Genomic DNA, 21047 nt, shown 5'->3' with positions numbered 1-21047 from the left:
AAAGCGGCGCGGTAAGAGGAAAAAGATGCAACACAAAAGGGGCGCCGGCATCTCTCCTCCCCCTCGTCAGCCTGCGAAAGTGCAGGAATTGATATGAAAGCGGCTCCGGCAAGGCTGAGCCCCCCGGGATGGAGCTGCCACAGACGGCTCCTGCCTTCCCGGCAGCGCAGCTCAGCCCAGCCGCTCTCCTGCCTCTGCTCAGCCCTTGGCTGAGCCTCACCCACCCCCTCCCTGCTCTCTGCGCTGCTGGCGGGTGAATCCGCTGAGAAAATGCTCAAATATTCGCTCTCCCTGCGGAGAAGTTCGGCGCGTCCCTTTGGGCTCGCAGCATCCCTCCCCAGCCGCGCACAGCGCGTTTGACAGCAGCGCCGGCGATCCTCGAGCAAATGCTTCCCTACAGCACCGCGACTGAGCATCTAAAACACCCGTCTTGGGCAGAAACAGCGCTTAGATCATGCGGCTGGCATTTATTTTAGGTGGTGTCGACACCGCCGAGCGCCGCACGTTCGGGATGGGACAGGGAGAGAAGAAGCCTTGGAGTGATGCTTTCGGAAAGGAGACACCCCACGGAGGGTGGGTCTGGGCAAAGGAGGGGGAAAAAAGCCCAGACTTTCGTGCCGGGGCTGGGGTTGCGTGTTTAAACCTGGCTACACACGAGAAACACACACACACACATCTGTTGCACCGCTTGAAGCCCGGCTTAGCGAAGGATCCCCCACACACAAACAAACAAACAAACAAACGCGCACTTCCCCCGGCAAAAAAAAAAAAAAAAAAAAAAACAACAAAAACACAAAAACACAAGCGAAACGCTGCTCGCATCCCCTGCACCTCCAGCCAGAGGCTTAGGCGGGGGGAGGAAGCACCTAATCCCACGCTGGGAGGCACACGCCGTAATTAAAATCACAGAAATTAGAATAATCACACAAGCCCGAGCCCCCCGTGCCCCGCTCGCGGGTTTCTACAAACAACACCCGGCTGAAACAGAGGGCAGCTAAGGAAAATAAGTTAGCACGCTTTCCACCCTCCGAAATATCTGTGCACGCTCAAGATAAGTCCCTAGAAGGCTGCCAGCACTTTGCATGGGCTGTAAAAATCCCCCGGCACCGTCATTGTTCCCGCGGATCGTGAGAGCATCCCCGGCATCTCGGGGGTCCCGCTCCGAACCGAACCTCTCTGCATCACTCACCCCGCAGCCCGGGGAGCACCAGACCCTCCTCGCTTTTCCCAAAATCTCTTTTTCCCGGCAGCGAAGGGAAGCCGTGGGCTGTCAGGTGCGTTTGCAGCGAGCAGGGCTGGGAAGCAGAGCGGGGTGGGGAAGTTTTGCGGGAGAGGCGCGGAGCCACAACGCGATCCAGCGGCTCCTTCCCATCAGAGCGAGCCCTGCCCGGGGCTCCTACCCCCGCATCCCTTCATCCATCCCTTCATCCATCCCTTCCCGGCACAGCGAGCAGATGGAGCTCCGGGAGGAGGATTTCAGGATGGAGCAGCCACATGCAGCCGCTACAAACCCAAACAGCCCTGCTGGGGCTGAGCAAGCGGGTTTGTTTGTCTGGGAGCAACTCGGCTGCTGCCGGAGTATTAGATTTCCAGCGAAACAACGAGGATTTCCAGCGAAACAACGCGCGGCTCGGTGTTCAGATCACTTCTCCCGGTGTACATCATTTAAGGGCATATGTCTGATCAACGCGGAGCATCGATACGCAGCACACACACATGCACCGAGGGAAAGGAGGCAGCTTCGGCTGCGCTGACTCCGCAGCCGGGATTTGGGCAGGGAAACTCTCCAGCACCTTGCAGGAAGGGAAGCCACGAGGGTCTGCCCTTCCCTTTCAGGTGTTCACCACCAGGGATGGCCCCTGTCCCCTGTCCCCTGTCCCCATCCATGGGTTATCCTCCCCGGGAATTTGGCTCTGTCTCCAGCCCAGTCCAGCTGCAACCTCACCGGGAGCAGCAAAAGTTTGGAAATGCCTCCAGCTCCTCGCCCGAGGAGAGCTCCGGAGCATCGCAGGGGGAAAACCCCCCCCGAGGGGAGGCGAGCCCGCAGCCGGGGATGCCGAGGGTGAGGAGGGACGGGCTGCGGGCTGAGCCGCTACCTCCGGGCAGAAAAGTTGAGCCTTGTGCATGGGGAAAAGGGCATCAGCAACGGGGGACAGCGCTGGGGATGTGCAGCAGGGGGGTCCCCGCCGCGCCCCCCGCCCAGCATCCTCCCAAGGCGGGCCGGGAGGGGCCGTGCCCGAAGCCCCGTCTCAGCCCGCGGTCCCCGGGGGTCCCTGCGCTCCATCCCTCCATCCCAGACCCCCTTCCCGGGACCCGCGGGTGGCGAGCAGCGGTGGGGGCGCCTCCCAGACCCCCTCCCTTGGTGCCGCCAGGTGTGCAGGGCAGGTACCGCTGCAGCCCCGCCAGCCCTGCCGGGGCATCCTCCGGGGCATCCTCCGGGGCATCCTCCGGGGCATCCTCCGGGGCATCCTCCCGCTGCCCGGGCGGGGGGGGGCTCCTTACCTGGGAATGCTCCTGGCTTGCTTTGGGTGGGTTTTGGTGTGTATATATATATATATATATATATGTATATATATATATATTATATTTCTCTCCTCTCCTTTCCCCCCACTTCAGTCTTCAGAGCAGGCGCCGCATTGACACTGCAGATGGTCTCTGTGCGTGTGTGTGTGTGTGTGTGTGTGTGCGCGCGTGTGTCTCTCTCCAATCCCAAATACTCCACGGAGGCGGAACACGGAGCCCCTCTCTCTGCACTGGGCAAACCGTGTCTGGCTCGCCCAGAGCCGGAGGAGGAGGGGGGGAGAACGGAGGGGGGGAAACGCAGCTCCAGAACGCAGCTCCAGTTTTCACTCCCCCCCCAAATCACCCCTCCCCTCCCTCCCTCCCCCAGCCCTTCCCCCCCTCCGCCTCTAACCCAGCCGGCAGCGGGGGGAGCCGGGCAGGGGATGCGGGCAGGGGATGCGGGATGCGGGCAGGGGATGCGGGCAGGGGATGCGGGATGCGGGCAGGGGATGCGCTACGGGGCCATGCCCGGCTCCGCGGCCTCTCTGCCGCCCGCCCGCCCGCCGGGGAGGGCTCGCACTGCGGCTGTCTCGCCAGCCAGCCCTTCCTTCCTCCCCAGCCCTCCTCTCTCTCCAATGGTGGCTGCGGAGCCGGCTTGGACACCCAGGCTCTTTGGCAAACACAGGCACACACCCCTTTCCGAAAAAAAAAAAAATAAAAAAAAAAAATTAAAGAAAGAATAGCTGGAGAGAGGTGTAGAAGTGCTGTGGCAACCGCAGCCTAATGCACGGGGGAGGGATAATAAAAAATAATAAATAAAAAATTGAAGCGATAATAAAAATCCCTTTCTATCCCTTTTCTCTTTCTTTCCTATTATTTTTTTAGCTTTGCAGAGAGAGTGGCCGCTCGCTCCTCCTTTCTCCAGCCCACCCACCTCCGGGAGAGGGGAGAAGGCGGAGGAGCGCAGGTTGCCTCTGGACCGGGGTCCCCCAAGGCGCTTTTCGTCGTCCTAAAGTTTGCAGGGGCTGGGGAAGGGGCTGGGGACGGGCGGGGAGCGGGGCCGCCTCCCGGGGCTGCCGGCGCCGCTCTCCCCCGGCTGCAACTCCGGCTGCTGGATTCCTCCTGCCGCGGCGCCTTCCCTCGCTCCTACTCACTACTGACACCTAGGAGCTCCAGCCTGATTGGGCTAATTGGGAAACGTCTCTGCCCTCCCCGAAAAATCGGGGAAAAAAATTTTCGAAAAAGGAATAAAACCCAAAACGCACTCACGGAATCAAGGGCATCTCGCTGCCTGCCCCTATCTGCTCCTCAAAAAAAAAAAAAAAAAAACCTTTCCCGGCTTTGCTTGGTATCTCTCTTCGCTTTTCCGTGCCTTCCCTTCCCTCTCTGAGGCTCTCCCCCGGCTCGGAGGCAGCGAGGAGGGGAGCGGGGCGTGGGGAGGATTGAGGAAGATCAATCCCTCAGCTGGGGTGAGCAATAATCCCGGAGAGCGGCTGCGAGCGGCTCCCCTGGCCCGGGCTGCCTCCCACTCCCGGCAGCCGCAGGAATAAAGGGATTTTTCAGAAGCTGTTGGTGCTTCCTACCTGAGTTTGGTGTCCCCCGGCGCCCACCCCAAAAGTTCATTCCGTGTGTGAGAGCCGCGCTCCTCCCCGCAGGCGATGCCAGAGCCGGCAGCAGGTGCGGGAAGGGCAGGGATGCTCTCGGGGTGGTGGCAGCAACAGGGCTGCTCCCCAGGGAGCCCCGGGTCCCCGAGGATGGGCTCCTCACAAAGGTCTGAAAAGAGGAGAGAAGCAGCTGGGGGACATCTCCTCTGCTTCCAGGGGGGCTGGCCGTGCTCAGGCCAAGGAGAAAACTCTGCAAGTGGCCCCGCAGCTTCCCCTCGCCCAGCAGAAGGCACAGACATCCGGCGGGCAGGCAGGGGGTGCTGGGGAAGGGGTGCCAGCAGCCGAGATCAGAGGCAGGAATCTCCTCTCCAGGGGCTGTGCAGCACCAAGCACAGCAGGACTCCCCCCTCCTCCCCACAGCCATTGACAGAAAATCAGCCTTAATCCCAGCTTAGTATTTTTAATTATCTTAAATTTATGCCACAAAGCACGGGGGCCGGGGGCTGTCTATTTGCATCCTCCAAGATATTTATTTAGAAACAATATCATGTTTTCCTTAAAACAAGTTTTATCTCCCCGGCGCGCGCCTGTGTGTGTGTGTGTGTTTTGCCTGAGCTCCCGTTTACATTTCCTGATGGATGGATGGATGGATGGGGGATTCACAGCCCTTTTTTTTTCTTCTTTTTTTTTAAGGTGGTGCATAAAATGTATTTATTATTCTTTATCTCCTACCTCTCGCAAGGAGTCATTTGTTTTCATTCAGAGAAATGAATGCGATGCGAAGCCTGAAGAGTAATAACGCAGCGAAATGACAACGGAGGAGCCAGACAGGAATCTGAGAGATACAATGGCAGGTTAGTAACCTCTAAAGATCACTGCTGCTCTGAGGGCTACAGCATTATTGAGTGTCCAGCCTGGCTCACAGCTCCATTTAATAAAAACATATGAAAATCTCAAGGAAATTTGGTCTCGTGTTTAAAACCTGTTCCCTAAACACGGATAATCTGGATATGCTCAGATTACTTCCCACGAGCTGGTGGGGAGGAAGAAATTAATACCAGCTCTTTCTGCTTCTTAAGACAATGGCAGGAGTCAATAGATGCCCGTGCTGTTTGGGTTCATGAAGGAGTGAGTGACAAATGAGACTTTATTTATAGGCCTGCTCATGAACCAGGCAGCGGGGGCGGGAAAGGGTTGGGACTGCAGAACCCAAGTGACCTCCCCTGACCTGGGAATTTGTGCAGCAAAAGGGCCCAAGGACAAGCAGGGTTCAGGCTCACCCTGGTGGGTATTTTCCCCCCCAAGTCACAGCAGAGATCACTGAGAGGGCACCCCATTCTCTGCTCCAGGGGAAAACCAAGCAGCACCAAAGCTGTCTCAGCATCATCTGGATGAGGCAAAATCCTGTTCTCTCCATCCAAACAACCTCACACATCGGATTTCCCTCCTGCTGTCCCAAAAGATCCCCCAATGCCCCTGAAGTCCTGGGTGCCAACAGCCTCCCTGAATCCCTCTGTGGTTCCTCCCTCACTGATGTGCTCATTCCCTCCTTTCTTTCATTTCTTGCATTATTACCTGAGCCACACACAGTGGCACATAGGAATCACTTCCACCAACACCTAAAGAACAGTAAAACCCCATTTTTGCCAGAACATCCACCTGTACACCTCAAGGCTCCAACAACAGAGGACGAGCCAATCAGAGGAACGAAGAAGGAAAAAAAATTAAAAAAAAAAAAAGAAAAAATGGAGAGAGACGGAAAATCTAAGTCAGATTGAGCGGGGATTTTTTCCGTGATTCTTTTCCCCCGCCATTTTACAAGTTTGTTAAAGCAGCGCGGTGTTTAAGTGGCTGGGAGCCGGCGCTGGTGGTTCCAGCTCGGGCTGCAGCGAGCGCAGCGCTCAAACCCAACATCGCAGCGCCACCTGCAGCGGCCGCGCTTGGTGGCACCTCCAAAACGCCCCGAACCGGCCCGGGGACACGGCTGCCAGCTCGGAATCCCCTCCCTCCAGGTCTCTTTGTCACCCCCTCCTGCCCTCGCGTCTCTCAGGTCCTTCCAACGTGCCCCTCTCTGCTGGTACACGGAATAAAATTGGGCTCTCCTGGGTAGCTGTCACCATCCCTGCTGCTGACGAAGGATGTCTTCGTCGTGCTTGGGGAGGGTGGGGAATGCTGGGAAAGCTGGTTTAAAGCTGGGCCAGGGCTCTGGGTGAGCTCAGGGTGAGCTTTGCCCCTAAGTGACACCTTTAGGGGTGTCGCTCTCTCATTTTTTTGCCAGCCTCAGGAAGGGTTGTGCTGGCAGAAAACGGGATGAGAGCGCTGCCCCCCCCAAAAAAATGTAAGAGAAGTTTGTAAAGAAGAGCAGGATTGTGTCACTTGGTCTCCTTCCCCTTCTTTAGCAGCATTGTACAACCAATTTTGGGTGATGGGTGGAGAAAAAAGCTCTTGGGAGGGTCCATCTCAGCCACCCTCTGTTTGTGTTTGTCCAGCATTCCCTTGGAGTCTTGGGGGATTTTTTTGGGAAGTTCGGGGTGTCCTGCCATGGAGCAGAGGGGTTACACATGCCCTTTCTCCTCTGTCACTGATTTGCTGCACAGCCTCTGGCAACTCCCTTAACTCCCCTGCCAGTCTTTGCAGGGATGTTTTTGGGGCAGATTTTCCAGTAGGATATTTATAAATAACATTTTTATCAGTTATGCAGCATCTCCCTCTTATTTTTTGGGACAGATTTTTCAATAGGATATTTACAAATAACATTTTTATCCGTTAATGCAGCATCTCCCTCTTCCCAGCCCTTCAGCAGGCACAATCAACTGTCAAACAGAGGGGAGGTGTGCTTTCTCTCTCTCTTTTTTTTTTTTTTTTTTTTTTTTTTGCCATTTATTTGGGTGTTTTTGAGGGAAGCAGAATCTCCATTTATGTTGTCCCAGGGGCAAATCCAGCAATTCACAGGAGCCACAAACCTGCAGGGTCTGACTGTCCCCTCCCTGTCCAGAGCTCCTTCCCATCACTGTGTGCTCCAGTCCATGTTAGCACTTGAGTCAGACACCAACTCACCAACCCCTCCAGTTAAACATTTCCAGTATTTCCAGCCAAAGTTTCCCCTTTTTGCTGCTATTTCATTCCCGTTTTCTCCCTTCCCATCCCCTTTTCTCTGCCCCTCTGCTCCAACTCCAATCTCCCCAGCAAAATGCCATTTCCAGAGAGGACCTGCCCTTCCAAGCAGAGCCAGGGATGAGAGAGATGCTCCTTCCCCATCCCCACCCGCCCACCCAGAGGGGATTTATGATGTCCTCAGGCCGACAGCATCATCTGCACATCTTCCCAACCCCATCCCTGCCCTCCCCTCCAAACCCCCCCAGGGACAATTTTTCTCCTTCCCCCTTCAAATATTTGCCGACCATTATCGCCTCTGGTCACACCCAAGCCGTCATTTGGCCAAACAAAACAGCGGCAGGAGGGACAGGGGAGAGGGGCAGGTGGATGCAGGCAGGGTGAGATGGGAGCCAGGGGAGCACTCAGCCCATCATGATAAGGGAACCAAAAAACCCAGGCTGGGCCTGGCCAATTAAACCCGGGCATCTGAGAGGGGACAAGGAGTGAAAGGGAATAATATTGGAGGCAGGCAGGTGGAGTGATAAGATACACAACCACAGAAAGTCAGAGGAATTCATTGTTGTTTCATTTTGGAGGGCAATAGCAGGAGGAAGAGCAATCAATCCCTGCTCAGGAGGGCTGGAGAGCGTTGGGGCAAGATAAGGAGTGGGGATGGAGGGATGAGACAGAGAAATGGGTAAAGAGTCAGAGGAAAACAGTCCAGGGACACCCAGGAGGAGCTGGAGAGTGTCTGGAAAGGGAGAGGGGAAGGAAGAGTGGGGATGGAGGGATGAGATGAAGAAATGGGTAAAGAATCAGAGGAAAACAGTCCAGGGACACCCAGGAGGAGCTGGAGAGTGTCTGAAAGAAGAGAGGAGAAGGAGGAGTGGGGATGGAGGGATGAGATGGAGAAATCAGAGGGAAACAATCCAGGGATACCCAGGAGGAGCTGGAGAGTGTCTGGAAGGAGAGAGGGGAATGCTGCGTTCACCTGAGGAGGAACAGCCCTTAAATCAGAATAAATCCAAAGGGAAATAGGGCAGCCTGAAGAGGGGAAGGGTTTATCCACAGATTAGGGCTTTGATTTGGGATTTCAGAACCTGGGCCATTCTTGCTGCTGGTGCAGCCCCGGTGGGTTCCAGGAGAGAGATGAGGAGCCAGGACAGAGCTGCAGGGATTTTCACAGAATCTGCAGTGGGTAACACTCTGGAAAGGTCCTTTTGGGAAGTTTGCCTCCCTCAGATAGCGGAGAAAGGACACACAAAATGCACTTGACACCCTCCCAGATCTCACAGCTAATCGTGGATGTCGCTGGAGGCTAATCCTGAACAGGGGGGATTTGTAAATCCTACCTTGGCATTTCTCTCACTCAGGGAACATCCACCCAGCCAAAAACTACTTCCAAAAACTTGCAGCAATAAGATCTCCCTGCTGCCTGTCAAATCTGGCTGAAAATGCCCCAAACCAGCAGTGGACCCTGTCAACAGCAGGGGGTGAAAGATTTATTTTGTTAGAACCCCGAGCTCCAAAGAAAACCAGAAAAACCCACAAACCAAGCCCAACATTTGTGCTTTTTTTTTTTTTTCCTTGCTGCAATTCATGCTTTTAAAGCCAGTTGGAGGCAGACAGGCAGGCAGGAGGGGGAATGTTGGCCCATCTTTTTTAGCACGTGGGGCTGGCAGCACTCAGATTTACCCACGTAGGGAAGGTGGGAGACGGGAGAGGGGGAGAAGCAGGAGCTCATCTGGGGATGCTGTGGGAACCCCAGTGAAGAGTAGCTGCTCTTACGTGTCTGCTCCATCACCATGGCATCAGGGAGGGAGAGCAGAGGCAGAAATGGCAGAAAACAGCGGGGAGAGACTGAGGAGACAAACAGGAAGGCAAAAGGAAGATGTTTCCCTGATGGGCAGTGTCACTGGTTAAATAGTTGGTGTGGGGTACCCTGGGTTTGCGGACTGAGAGATGCTCTGGGCCCTTTAGAAAGGACCTCTTATCATGTTCCCAAATTCACAAGAGTAGGTCCTTTCTGGAATGCTGGGCTGGGGCTGGTGCAGTCAGCCCTTCCTAAAAACTTGAGTAAAAATATAAATATATTCACAAAAAACTGCATATTCACAAGAAGACATCTGCTTTCTCTCCTTTGTTCACTGGTAGGACCTGTACAAAACACAGGGAATTCACTCTCCTGTTATCCTGGGTGGATTCATCTATGGTGAAAATAAACAGCTTTGAAGACCTGTGGCCCCTTTGCAGTGCTACAAACTGATGATGCAGCACCTCAAGTGTACAAATTCCAATTTTTTTCCCTCCTAATTCCTTTTTTTTTAACCTCCTTCCACCTCTATGTATATTTCCAAGCAGATTGGGATGATGGTCTGGAATTCAGCCTTTGGCCAAAGCCACTGGGGGTGCTTGGGGCCCTCACTCACAAAGCAAAATGTGGGATAAGAGCCTTCCCCTCTATAGAGGAACATCCTTTGACATGTGTTATCCCTATGGATGTTCTCACCACCAGTATTTATTCTGTTTCTGGATCATGCTGAGATCTCCCCCTCTCTGCTTTCCCCACCTCATGGAAAGCTCTCCTAAATTCAGGAGCAAAAAGGGCACAATGGATTTTTCCCCTCAGCCAGGATTATTCTGGATTATTTTATTCCACCACTCACCCAAAGCAGTGCATTGGCTGGGAAATCCCAAATTGGTGAACCAAAACTGCTGGAACCCTGGGTGCTGAGAATTGGAGATTTCTGTGCTGCCAGCAATGACCACCAGAGAACCCTGCACTGCCCTGAGGCCTGGAGAAGCTTCCAGAATGGAATGATGGAACTGGGACTGTGGGTGTGCAGTTTGAACAGGAGTGTGTGAGATCACAGGCTGGGAAACCCAGAGTTTAAGGGTTTAAAATACAGTGATAGATATAAAGCAAGACAGAGGTTTTGGGGCAGTGCTGGTCCTTCACTTTCTTCTTCTTCTTCTTCTTCTTCTTCTTCTTCTTCTTCTTCTTCTTCTTCTTCTTCTTCTTCTTCTTCTTCTTCTTCTTCTTCTTCACTTTCTTCTTCACCTCCTTCTCCAGGGGTTTGGGTGATTTTGTGTAATTGAATAAAAAGTCCCCATTTCAGCCATGGGTGGTTGGTTATTGGGTTAAAAGTGAAAGTAATTCAAGTTTCATTTCTTAATTGGACAGTTTATCCTTAAAAGGCCTTGAAGAGAGAGAGATGGGGCTCCATTTTTAGTTTGTTAGTGAAGTGCTGTAGAACTCAGGGTTTGTGAGAGTGTGACATGGATAAGAGCTAATAAACATCTGAGTCCAACAAGCAATACCATCTCACACATTTAATCCTGACCACAGAAAAAAAGAAACAAAGAATCTGCACAAAACCCCTACACCACCATGTGCTCCTTTTGGGAATCCATTCATCCCAAATCCCTCCCATGTTTTGGATCACCTGCAACACCTGCCTGTCTCCCTTTCCTCTTTCCACACCCTGCAGGAGCAGGAGATATCTCACATCCTCAAGCTGCTGAGCTCTTGTGTCAAAGCTCTTGAATAAAATCACCCAACATCCTCTCCTCAAACCCAGGTCACTGTGAGCAGCTCCTGACACCAATATCCTTATAAAAATCTCTGAATTAAGTTGTTCCGCCCATCTCTTTGAAGCCTTTTGCCTCCCCCCACCAACCAACAAGGCAGAAACCTCCTCCCCCTTCCCTTCCCTGCCAACACCTCCTGTAGAAATCCCCTTGAAGGAATCAGAGCTGCTGGAGGTGTGAGCTGGCCACGCACACGTTGTAGCCCTTTATTATCTGGGGACCCCCACTCAAATGTGCAGAGAGATAATGGTAATGGAATGATGCATTTGCTCTGATCTGGAGCTGTCTCAGAAAGATAAATGCCGAGGCGAAGCAGAAGCGTTTAATCAAAAAATAAACCACCTCAATATGTTGTGTATTATTATATTTTTTTTCCCTCCTAAAGAAGCAAAGCTTGGTCCTGTCACAGCATGTTATTTTGCCAGCATTATCTCTGTTATTTCTAAATAATTCCATTTAGTGCTGGTGATGGGTAGGAGGGCTGAGATACAAAATCAAATTAATTAGAGTGACCCAACAAACTCGTGTTTGCATTGCGAGATGCAACATGGCAGCAAATCTCGCTGAGAACAAATTGCATTCAAATTAATTTAAGGAAAAAAAAAATAATTTGGGGCAGATCAGGTTTATTTAGGATCAATTTTAATAAGCTAAAATAAAGCCAAGGCACTGGGTGATGCCATCAGCCAGTCAAAAGCCAGCTTTGATAGAGGTTTATACAGCTGAATGATAGTTACCTTCCAAGCCATTGTTAGAAAAGCTGGGGGTTTTTTTTTGGAGTGGCTTGGACAATTAAAAGAGCATCTCAATTACAGCTGCTGGAGATATTAGTAATGAATAAATTATCCACTAGGTCTGACCCTCCCTTCCCGCACTTCATTTCCAAATAATTAATTTCCACACCACGTTTCGAGGCGTGGCATTAAATTCTGCAGCACAGGAGGGGCAGCAGTGGGGAGCCCCTCTTCACCCCCTTGGCTGGTGATGAGGGTCTTGGGGGTTCCAAAACAGATGTAGAAATTGCCAATATTCCCCTGGCATGTCCCTGAGCCAATGTTCCTGCACAGGACTTTTCCAGTCTTAAAGATCCAAGGATTCTGAGCACATAGAGCAGGAGCAGATCCTGGATCTGTCAGTCCTTGTGCCCAGAGTGGAGAGGGAGATGTTTCTGCAGAAACATCTGGAGATCTCAGATCTCCAGATGTTCTTCCCTGCAGAACATCAGGAATGGACTCATGGTGGGCTTAAAGGAGAGTTTAAAGAGCATGGTATGGGCCTCAGCTGAACGAGGTGAAGTTGGAGTTTGTGGGGATGATGAGGATATTCCTCATCCCTGCTCTGCTCCAGCCCAGGGCCAGCTGTGCTGATGGAACATTCTGGAGCTCATTCCTGCACCCCAGCAGAGGGAATTTGATGAGGATTTTCCCCAGGGCAGCAGACGTGGAGTGCACAGGACAGGAGGGAGAATCCCCAGCCCTGCAGACACCACAGCTCTGCTTCCATCCTGCACAGGAATCCCTGAACCGAGCAGGACAAAGCCACAGGTGAAAACCAGAGAATGACAGAACAGTTTGGGATGGAAGGGACCTAAAAATCTCATTCCACTCCCCCCCATGGGCAGGGCCACCTTCCACTCCCCAGGAGATTTTAAACTTACACTTTGCCCCATGCCGCATTTGCTGCACCCATTTCCAGCTCTCCTGCTCACTTCTTGTCCCACCAGCAGATTTTTATCACCCTGATTTAAATGTTTCTTTCACTCCTTCCCCATTCTCCTTTAACTTGTAGACATCAACAGCTAATGGCCAATATTTGGAGGTACCTGTCTCTCACCACTGCAAAATGAGGTTGCAATCAGAGATTGCAATGCCAGGCTAGGAGACATCACAGAAATCTAAAGGCCTTTCAGTGATTTATGGCTCTTTAATCAAGGCCTTTTAATATTTAATTGCAAAGCCACAGGAGTTGTCTTTATTTCTGAAAAATCTGTTTTGGGGGGAATTAGACAACGTGAAACTTGACATATTCTGCACGTCCTGGGACCGCAGCCCTCACTGGAGCAGAGGGAGGGTGGGCAACAGGAGAGACGATGCACAGCTTTCTCCTCATGGCTTGGAGATGCTGCAGCAATTTGAGGTGATAAATTAACCAAATTAACCTCCATTATTTTCAAGGAGCTGAAGAAACCATGAAAGGCTCATCAGAGGATCAGGCAAACAATGCCAGGGGCAGCGCATGGCAGAGGAAATGTCCCAGGCAAAGGCAGGAGGTGGTGACCAACAGCAAGTCCATCCTGCTCCTCATCCCTTCTGTGCCCTGTGGGATGCTCTGGGAGAGCATTCTCCAAATTCCTGCTGCAGCAGGGAAGGGAGAGGGTTTGGATTTGGGGATCTGGGGATTTGGGACACCTCCACCACAATGGGCACCCCTGGCTGAGGCATCACCCTCAGCTCGAACTCAGGGGCTGCCATGCCTTGGATGAATATCTGAATATTCCCTAAAAAGCTAAAAAAGGGGTTTTTAATTTTTATTTTCTGTTGAGCATCAAGGGAGGTGTCTTAAATATAAATATCTCCAGTTAAATGAGATGAAGGTTTGGGGATTTGGGACACCTCCACCACGATGGCAACCCTGGCACCCAGCAAAAGATAAAATAGTTCTTTTGTTTTGTTTTTTCCTGCTGAGCATCAAGGGAGGTATCTTAAATATAAATATCTCCAGTTAAATGAGAGTAAGGTTTGGGGATTCGGGATGCCTCCACCACGATGGGCACCCTGGCACCCAGCTGAGGCAGCACCCTCAGCTCACACTCAGGGGTTGCCATGCCTTGGATAAATCTGTGAACATTCCCTAAAAACCGAAAAAAAGTTTGGGATTTTTTGGTTTTTTGAGTTTTTTTTCTGCTGAGCATCAAGGGAGGTATCTTAAATATAAATATCTCCATTTAAATGAGATGAAGGTTTGGGGATTTGGGATACCTCCACTACAATGGCCACCCCTGGCTGAGGCATCATCCCACTGCAGACAGCCCTCAGCTCACACTCAGGGGCTGCCATGCCTTGGATAAATATCTGAATATTCCCTAAAAAGCTAAAAAATTATTTTTAAATTTTTTTTTCTCTGCTGAGCATTGAGGGAGGTATCTTAAATATAAATATCTCCAGTTAAATGAGATGAAGTTTTGGGGATTTGGGACATCACCACGATGGCCACCCCTGGCACCCAGCTGAGGCATCACCCTCAGCTCACACTCAGGGGATGCCATGCCTTGGATAAATCTCTGAACATTCCATAAAGAGCCAAAAAAGGGTTTTGTAATTTATTTTTTTTTCTGCAGAGCATCAAGGGATATATCTTAAATATAAATATCTCCGGTTAAATGAGATGAATCCTACCCTGTGACTGCAGAAGAAAAATGACCCAGTGAGCTCCTTGCTGGGACAGCGTGTCCAGAGCTCCTGCTCAGTGAACATTTTGTGATGTCTAAAGAGCAAAAAAGAAAACAGAGAAGGAAAGAGGGAGAGTTTCTCCCCACACACATTGGGCAGGTGGTCCATGAACTCAGCTCCCCCACTGTCACAGACATCTTTTATGAAAAATCCTTTCCTTAGGATTTTTGCTCCTGAGAAGCTGAGAAGCCTCAGGAACAACATGTAAACATTGATTATCTGCTGCTGTGGAATGCAACAGGTGCATCTGGGATTGGTCTCATGTGGTTGTTTCTAATTAATGGCCAATCACAGTCAGCTGGCTCAGAATCTCTGTCTGAGCCACAAACCTTTGTTATCATTCTTTGCTATTCTATTCTTAGCCAGCCTTCTGATGAAATCCTTTCTTCTATTCTTTTAGCGTAGTTTTAATGTAATATATATCATAAAATAATAAATCAGCCTTCTGAAACATGGAGTCAGATCCTCATCTCTTCCCCAATCCAAGAACCCCTGTGAACACCATCACACCCCACCAGCTGAAAAAAGTGCTTCCACCCCTGCCAAAACTGCCTGGGAAGAAATCACATTATTTTTCCTGATCATTTTATGTTATATAAAAGTTACATAAAAGAAATAAAAGCAATTACCAGTTTAATCTCATTTGCATTCTCTGGGCTGGAAGTGGATCTGGGCACCAGGAGGACTCATCTGGTGACCTCCAGATGGGAGCATGTCCCTCCTTCCACCGCTCCTCTTCTTGAATTTGGACTTAATTTTGGAGCTGTTTCCACCCAGGGCTGCCTCTCATTATGCATGTGGGTGCTGTTTGCCACAGCAGAGATGTGATCTTGCCTGTGGCCTCTGCAGCTCCTCTAGTACAAATAATAATTTCCATCCCATCTATTCTTTTGTTTGCTACTGATCTATATTAAACAGTTGGTGATGACTACATTTATGGGTGATTATTGCACTTATGCTGTGTTAAATCTAAATGTTTGTTTATCTTTATGTGGTCTCTGTGTAGACGCTTGCACGGCTTTTAACTTTATGTATTGCAGAGTTCCTTAATTATAAAATCAATAAATTTTTTAAACTTATGGCTCTTGCACAGAGAGAAACCCACACACTGTCCGTGGCTGGGTGTGACAATGATTCTTGCCTCGAGCTTGTGGCAGAGCACAAACCTCAGCTACAGCAATTGACAGATTATTTTAGCTTGTTTGGGTTTGTTTTTTATTTTTTGTATCCTCGTAGCAATTAGTTCAAACCTCAGTCTCCTTCTGCAGCAGCACTGACACAATCAGAGCACACAGTCTGAGCTGGGCCAAGGGAAATCCAGCTTGGAGAGCAGCAAAAAGCTTTTCCAGCAAGGGGGAGAAAGTTCTGCAATGGCTGCCCGGGGAGGGGGTGCAGTCACCACCCCTGGGTGTGTTTAACCAGCCTGGAGGTGGCACTGGGTGCCAGGGCTGGGCTGGGCTCCAGGGCCTTGGAGGCCTCTCCCAACCCAGGGATCCTGTGAATTCTGTGTGTGAAGGAGAAAGGCAAAGTTTGGGTTTTTGTGATTTTACACCCTCCCCAAACCAACCTTCTCCAACACAACACCCAGAGGCTGCATGAACATCCCAAGGTTTTATTCCCTCTCTCCAAGACCAGGTTTGGAGCGACCTGGTCTAGTGGCAAATGTCCCTGCCCGTGGCAGGGGATGGAACTGGATGATCCTGATGGCCCCTTCCAACCCAAACCATTCAACAGTTCAATGAGAAAAACAGGTGTCCCAACCTGGTCATTCTGTGATCCTGTGCAATGCTTTTCCTGGCACCATGGCAGGTCCCACAGGCTGTCACAGGCCCAGAGAGCTCAGCTGGAGCTGCCAAACCACAGAGCTTCCAGAGGATGGAGTATTTTGTTCACATAGATGTCCACAGCAAATGTGGAAAAAAACCAAGGTTTCTAAACAAATCTGGAGTCTCCTCCACCTCTGTTTGCAAGTTTCCTGTTTGATGGGGCAGATTCAGTTTTAGCACACAGCACCCTGTGGGTGTACCTCAGACTGGGTGCAGGGGCTGCCTGAGGTGTTGGGGCTGGGCTGGACTCCATGACCTTGAAGGTCTCTCCCAACCTGGTCATTCTGTGATTCTATAGGCATTTACAGATTTTTTTAGTTTGTTTGGGTTTTTTTCTTCTGTCCTCATAGCAATTAGTTCTTTGTTAGTTTGGCTCATCCTCCAGCTCTCACCAAAGTCTTTCTCCTGCAAAGTCCCAACTCCTTGGAGGTTCCTGACTTTGACAGAAGATCTGACCACTGAAGGTCACAGCCCAGTGGTGGCTCTTGAGTCAAGGCTTGGAGAGAAGGGTCCAGTCCCCAACCCTGCCATGGGCATTTCCTGAGTCATATCCACACCATGGAGAAGCCCTGGATGGAGTTAGAGCTGTGTGGGCTCTTCCACATCTTCAGTTGATTCCACCCCTGAGCAGCTCCAGGCTCTTCCAAGATGCCACCCATGGCTGCCCTCTGGCAGTGGGAGCCATTCCCTGGGTGCTGTCCCTGCAGGCCTTGTCCCCAGTCCCTCTGCAGCTCTGCTGGAGCCCCTGCAGGCCCTGCAATGTGCTGGGAGCTCTCCCTGGAGCCTTCCCTGCTCCAGGGGAACATTCCCAGCTCCCCCAGCCTGGCTCCATGAACCACTCAGCACACAAACACCAGGTTCTGTTTCTCCTGTTCTGTTTCTCCAGGTTCTGTTTCAGGACAGGAACACCAGGTTCTGTTTCTCCTGCACTGATTCACTGCACTAGTACTCACACATATTTCAATTATTTCCACATGGAACCAAACACAGTTTATCCACTCTCAAATTCTTTTGCATGTCTTGAATCCTCATGCTTCATTCATTTCAGGGAATCCCAGAATGGTTTGGGTTGGAAGGGACCTTAAAACCCATCCAGTGCCACCCCTGCCATGGATGCTAAAACCTTTCCCGGATCCTTCCCTTCTCCAGGTGAGCACCCCCAGCTCTCCCAGCCTGGCTCCAGCCCTGGAGCAGCTCCATGATTCCTCTGGAATCTCTCCAGCAGCTCCAGGGGCTGTTGCTGTTGGACTGGGGGCAGCTCTGCAGGTAGGGTCTTGTGGGATCTCAGCACCTCAGGATGGAGGTGCAGAGTGGCCGAGAACACCCTTGGGGGGCTCGGGAGTCCTGGAATGTTGCCAGAAGTGTCTGGTGGCTGCACTTTGATCCGACACAGGAGACGACGCCTGTATGAGGACTGGGAGGATTTCACTGGGTGAATGGTGAAGGGATAAGTTAATTAGAGTGTAAAACACAGGGTTTAGGATTTTGGTACAGGGGGGTCTAAAGAAGTAAGATGGAGGAATTGGGGCGTGTCCTGTTCCTCTTCTTCTTCTTCTTGGCCTCCATCTTCTCTGGTGGTGGTGGCACTTTGGGATTGGTCATTACTAGAAGTGCACCGGTTAATAAGGGTAGAAGGTATTGGGGAAAAATGATAAATATTGTACACGTAACTTCAAGTATAAAGATAAGTGACCGCCCGGGGGCTTGCGGAGTGTGCCCATGGCTGACTTGCTGTGCAGACCTCTGTCGGGCTGAAAGAAAATCTTTTAGATAAACAATTAATAAACACCGAGACCGAGACAAGATCAGAAGTCTCTTCTCATCCTTTGAAGCGTCGGCTCTTCAAGGCCATCCCTGGGCCTTTCCAGAACACCTAAACAGCCGAGAAATCGACAAGTGGCGTCCCTGAGCTATCTCCGGTCATAAATCAGCCGGGAGAAACAGAAAACCGACAGGGTCTCACCTGAGAGGGGCAGAATCCCCCATCCCTCCACTGCTGCCCAAGCTGGGTTTCTGTGCTGCTGGACCGTGGCCAGGCCATGCTGGGAAGGAATTAGGCTGAGCTGGGCCTCCAAACCACCCCTCCATCATTTGGGGGACAATTCACAACAGCCAGACAACCCATCTGCTTGATTTAGGCTCTGCTCTTATTCCTATCTCACCCCATCCATGCCTCATTTCCCCCCGTAGTGTTCTAGTAACGTTACAACCAACATTACAACCAACATTTCTCCCACTCCCATGAGTCCTGCTGCCCCCTCCAGCCAATTAAAAGCTGTGAGCTGACAAATCCATCAGTGCCCACTGCCCAGCACTGCAGAGGAGCCTCCCACAGAAACAGGAGCTGCAGCCACTCGTGTAAACAGCAGCTAATCAGCAGCCAGCATTAGAGAAGTGTAGTCAGGTGCTGACCCCAATTTCTTTGATTTCAGGCTGTGTTTCTCAAGCAGCAGCTCAGATCGGTTCTCTCTTTGCCACTTACATCTAATTAGGAGCCCGCAACGAGCAGGAGCAGCTGTAATTAAAGCAAACCAGGGAGCTGGATGGGGGGAGTTCACTCAGGTGGGAATTTTTGGAATAGCTGGGGGTCAGAGGGTCAGTGGGAAATGACCACCAGGACCCTCACTGTGGACAAAGGGTGCTGTTAACTGTCTAAAAATGTGATATTTACCCCAGTGTAGATGTCACAGATGCCATTGCAGGTGAATTTGGTGAGATACAGTTAATAAATACAATTATGGTTTGAGATCTGAGATCAACCTGGAGGATCGGTTTAAATTTGAAGATCCCATCTTGTCACACTTCAGTCCCTCACACACCTTCACTCACATCAGTTTTACCCACAGAAATACCAACCTGTGTTAAATCTCATGCAGACTCACCTGAAATTAGGTGGTGCAGAGAATTGGTAAAAGAGGAAAAAGAATAATTTAGCTCAAATTTCCTAGGATCAGTACAACAGCCTCACTCTAGTCAGGGTTACCCTTTTCATGCCAAACCAGGAAAAGTGAGGGGGTTTACAATTTTAGGAATAACATTAAGATAAAAACTGGAGAAAAAGAATCCCAAAGAATTGCAATTCTGAGGGAAAGGTGGGAGCATAACTATTGGAAATGTTGGAAATGCTGGAAAGCAGCCTGAGGTTGTTTGGGCATGTGCTCACCTGAAATCAATCTGAACTATCAGTTTAATTCTGAAGATCCCATCTTGTCACACTTCAGCCCCTCACACATCTTCACTCACATCAATTCTGCCCACAGAAACACCAACCTGTGTTAAATCTCATGCAGACTCACCTGAAATTAGGCAGGTGATGCAGAGAATTGGTGAAAGAGGAAAAATAATAACCTAACTTAGCTCAAATTTCCTAGGATCAGTACAACAGCCTCACTCTAGTCAGAGTTACCCTTTTCATGCCAAACCAGGAAAAGCGAGGGGTTAGAATTTTAGGAATAACATTAGGATAAAAACTGGAGAGAAATGCTCCCACCTTTCTCTCAGAATTGCAGTTTTTTGGCATTCTAACTGTTGGAAATGTTGGAAAGCAGCCTGAGGATGGAGGTGAGTCCCTGGCTGGAGGTGGAGGAACAGCTCAGATGTCACCAGGTCCCTCTGGTGCCACGTGGTCAGAAATGTAATATCACAACTCACTGGAAAACCTCATTTTTGTTACAGCATTAAAACACATCGGTGGCAGAGGCATCCCAGGGACTGTGTAATTTGAAAAAGACACATTCCAGCAATTACCTTGTGGGGATTTTTTTTTTTCTCCTCCTTTGAAATAAAAGCTGATCTTAATGGTTTCAATTATTTTTCATCCACTTGCTGCCCTAGGATGATGTGGAGCTTTAAGTACGGGCAGGAAATAATTTCCAAGGGGACATTAAATGTATGTTTATGGAGTAAAATATGTATAAATGCAGACCACAAGAAATGGACTGCGAAGCATTTTATGGAGCTAATTCCATCAGGGGAGGGAAAGAACCCACAAGTTCACTTGCACAGTTTATAAGGTCAGCTCAATCTCTCACTGGGAATTATTTCCTTCTAAATAAGTGTTGCCTGCTGATTTTTCCAAAACAAATCCTGCATCTTCCAGGTGGAAACTGATCCTAGGCTAAAAGCTTCCCTGGATGTGGCTGCTTTCCCTCATCCAGAGACAAAACATGGCCTCCCGAGCACGAAACCAGAACCTAGGAGCTCCAAAATCCTCAGTGCTGGAAGCTCCAAGTGTGCTGGGTGATTTTGGGAAAGGCTTTTCCAGCTCCAGCCTGCCTCCTTCTGCAATAGCTGGAAGGAAATGTTTCACATAACTCAGCCCACAATGTTGTAAGAAGTCAATCCAGGAAGGCATTTGAGAGTTTTCCAAAGGCAAGGCAGGATTTTTTTAATTTTTAAATTTATTTTTTTTAATCTGGAAGACATCTCCTGGGACACAAAGATGACTTCTGAGCTGGCTCCTGAACCAATTAAACTTTTTGAGCTTTCAGACTGACTTCCCTGTGAGTTTTGAGGCTCCTGGCCAAAAGGCGCTGGGCTACCTGCAACCCACAGCTCTGCCCGAGCTCCTGATGGCCCAGAGCACCCCATCCCACCAGCTCAGCTATCCTGGGGAAACTGGGACACATCTGATGGTGGGATTGGGGTAAAACTGCTGTGGAATTGGGGTAAAACTGCTGTGGAATTGGGGTAAATCTGCTGATGGAGTTGGGGTAAAACTGCTGGTGGGATTGGGGTAAATCTGCTGACGGAGTTGGGGTAAAACTGCCGGTAGAATTGGGGTAAAACTGCTGATGGAATTTGGGTAAAAACTGCTGGTGGAATCGGGGTGAAACTGCTGGTGGAATTGGGATGAATCTGCTGGTGGAATTGGGATGAATGTGTTGATGGAATCGGGGTAAATCTGCTGATGGAATCGAGGTAAAACTGCTGGTGGAGTTGGGGTAAAACTGCTGATGGAATTGGGGTAAAACTGCTGA

General features: G+C 50.4%; 1 protein-coding gene across 1 annotated transcript in view; it reads right to left on the bottom strand.

Annotated features, from left to right (window-relative positions):
• PLXNA4 (plexin A4) overlaps positions 1 to 2575 on the bottom strand; it is a 502236-nt gene extending 499661 nt beyond the window's left edge. Inside the window, exon 1 of the mRNA XM_059471897.1 lies at positions 2503 to 2575. The gene's annotated coding sequence lies outside the window, so the exon portion shown is untranslated. The remainder of the gene's footprint in view (positions 1 to 2502) is intronic.
• Between the last annotated feature and the right edge of the window lie 18472 nt (positions 2576 to 21047).

This window comes from Ammospiza nelsoni, chromosome 5 (genome assembly GCF_027579445.1).
Source record: "Ammospiza nelsoni isolate bAmmNel1 chromosome 5, bAmmNel1.pri, whole genome shotgun sequence".
In the NCBI taxonomy this organism is placed as follows: domain Eukaryota; kingdom Metazoa; phylum Chordata; class Aves; order Passeriformes; family Passerellidae; genus Ammospiza; species Ammospiza nelsoni.
The sequence above is the reverse complement of the archived record's forward strand: the minus strand, read 5'-3'. Positions and strand labels throughout refer to the sequence as shown.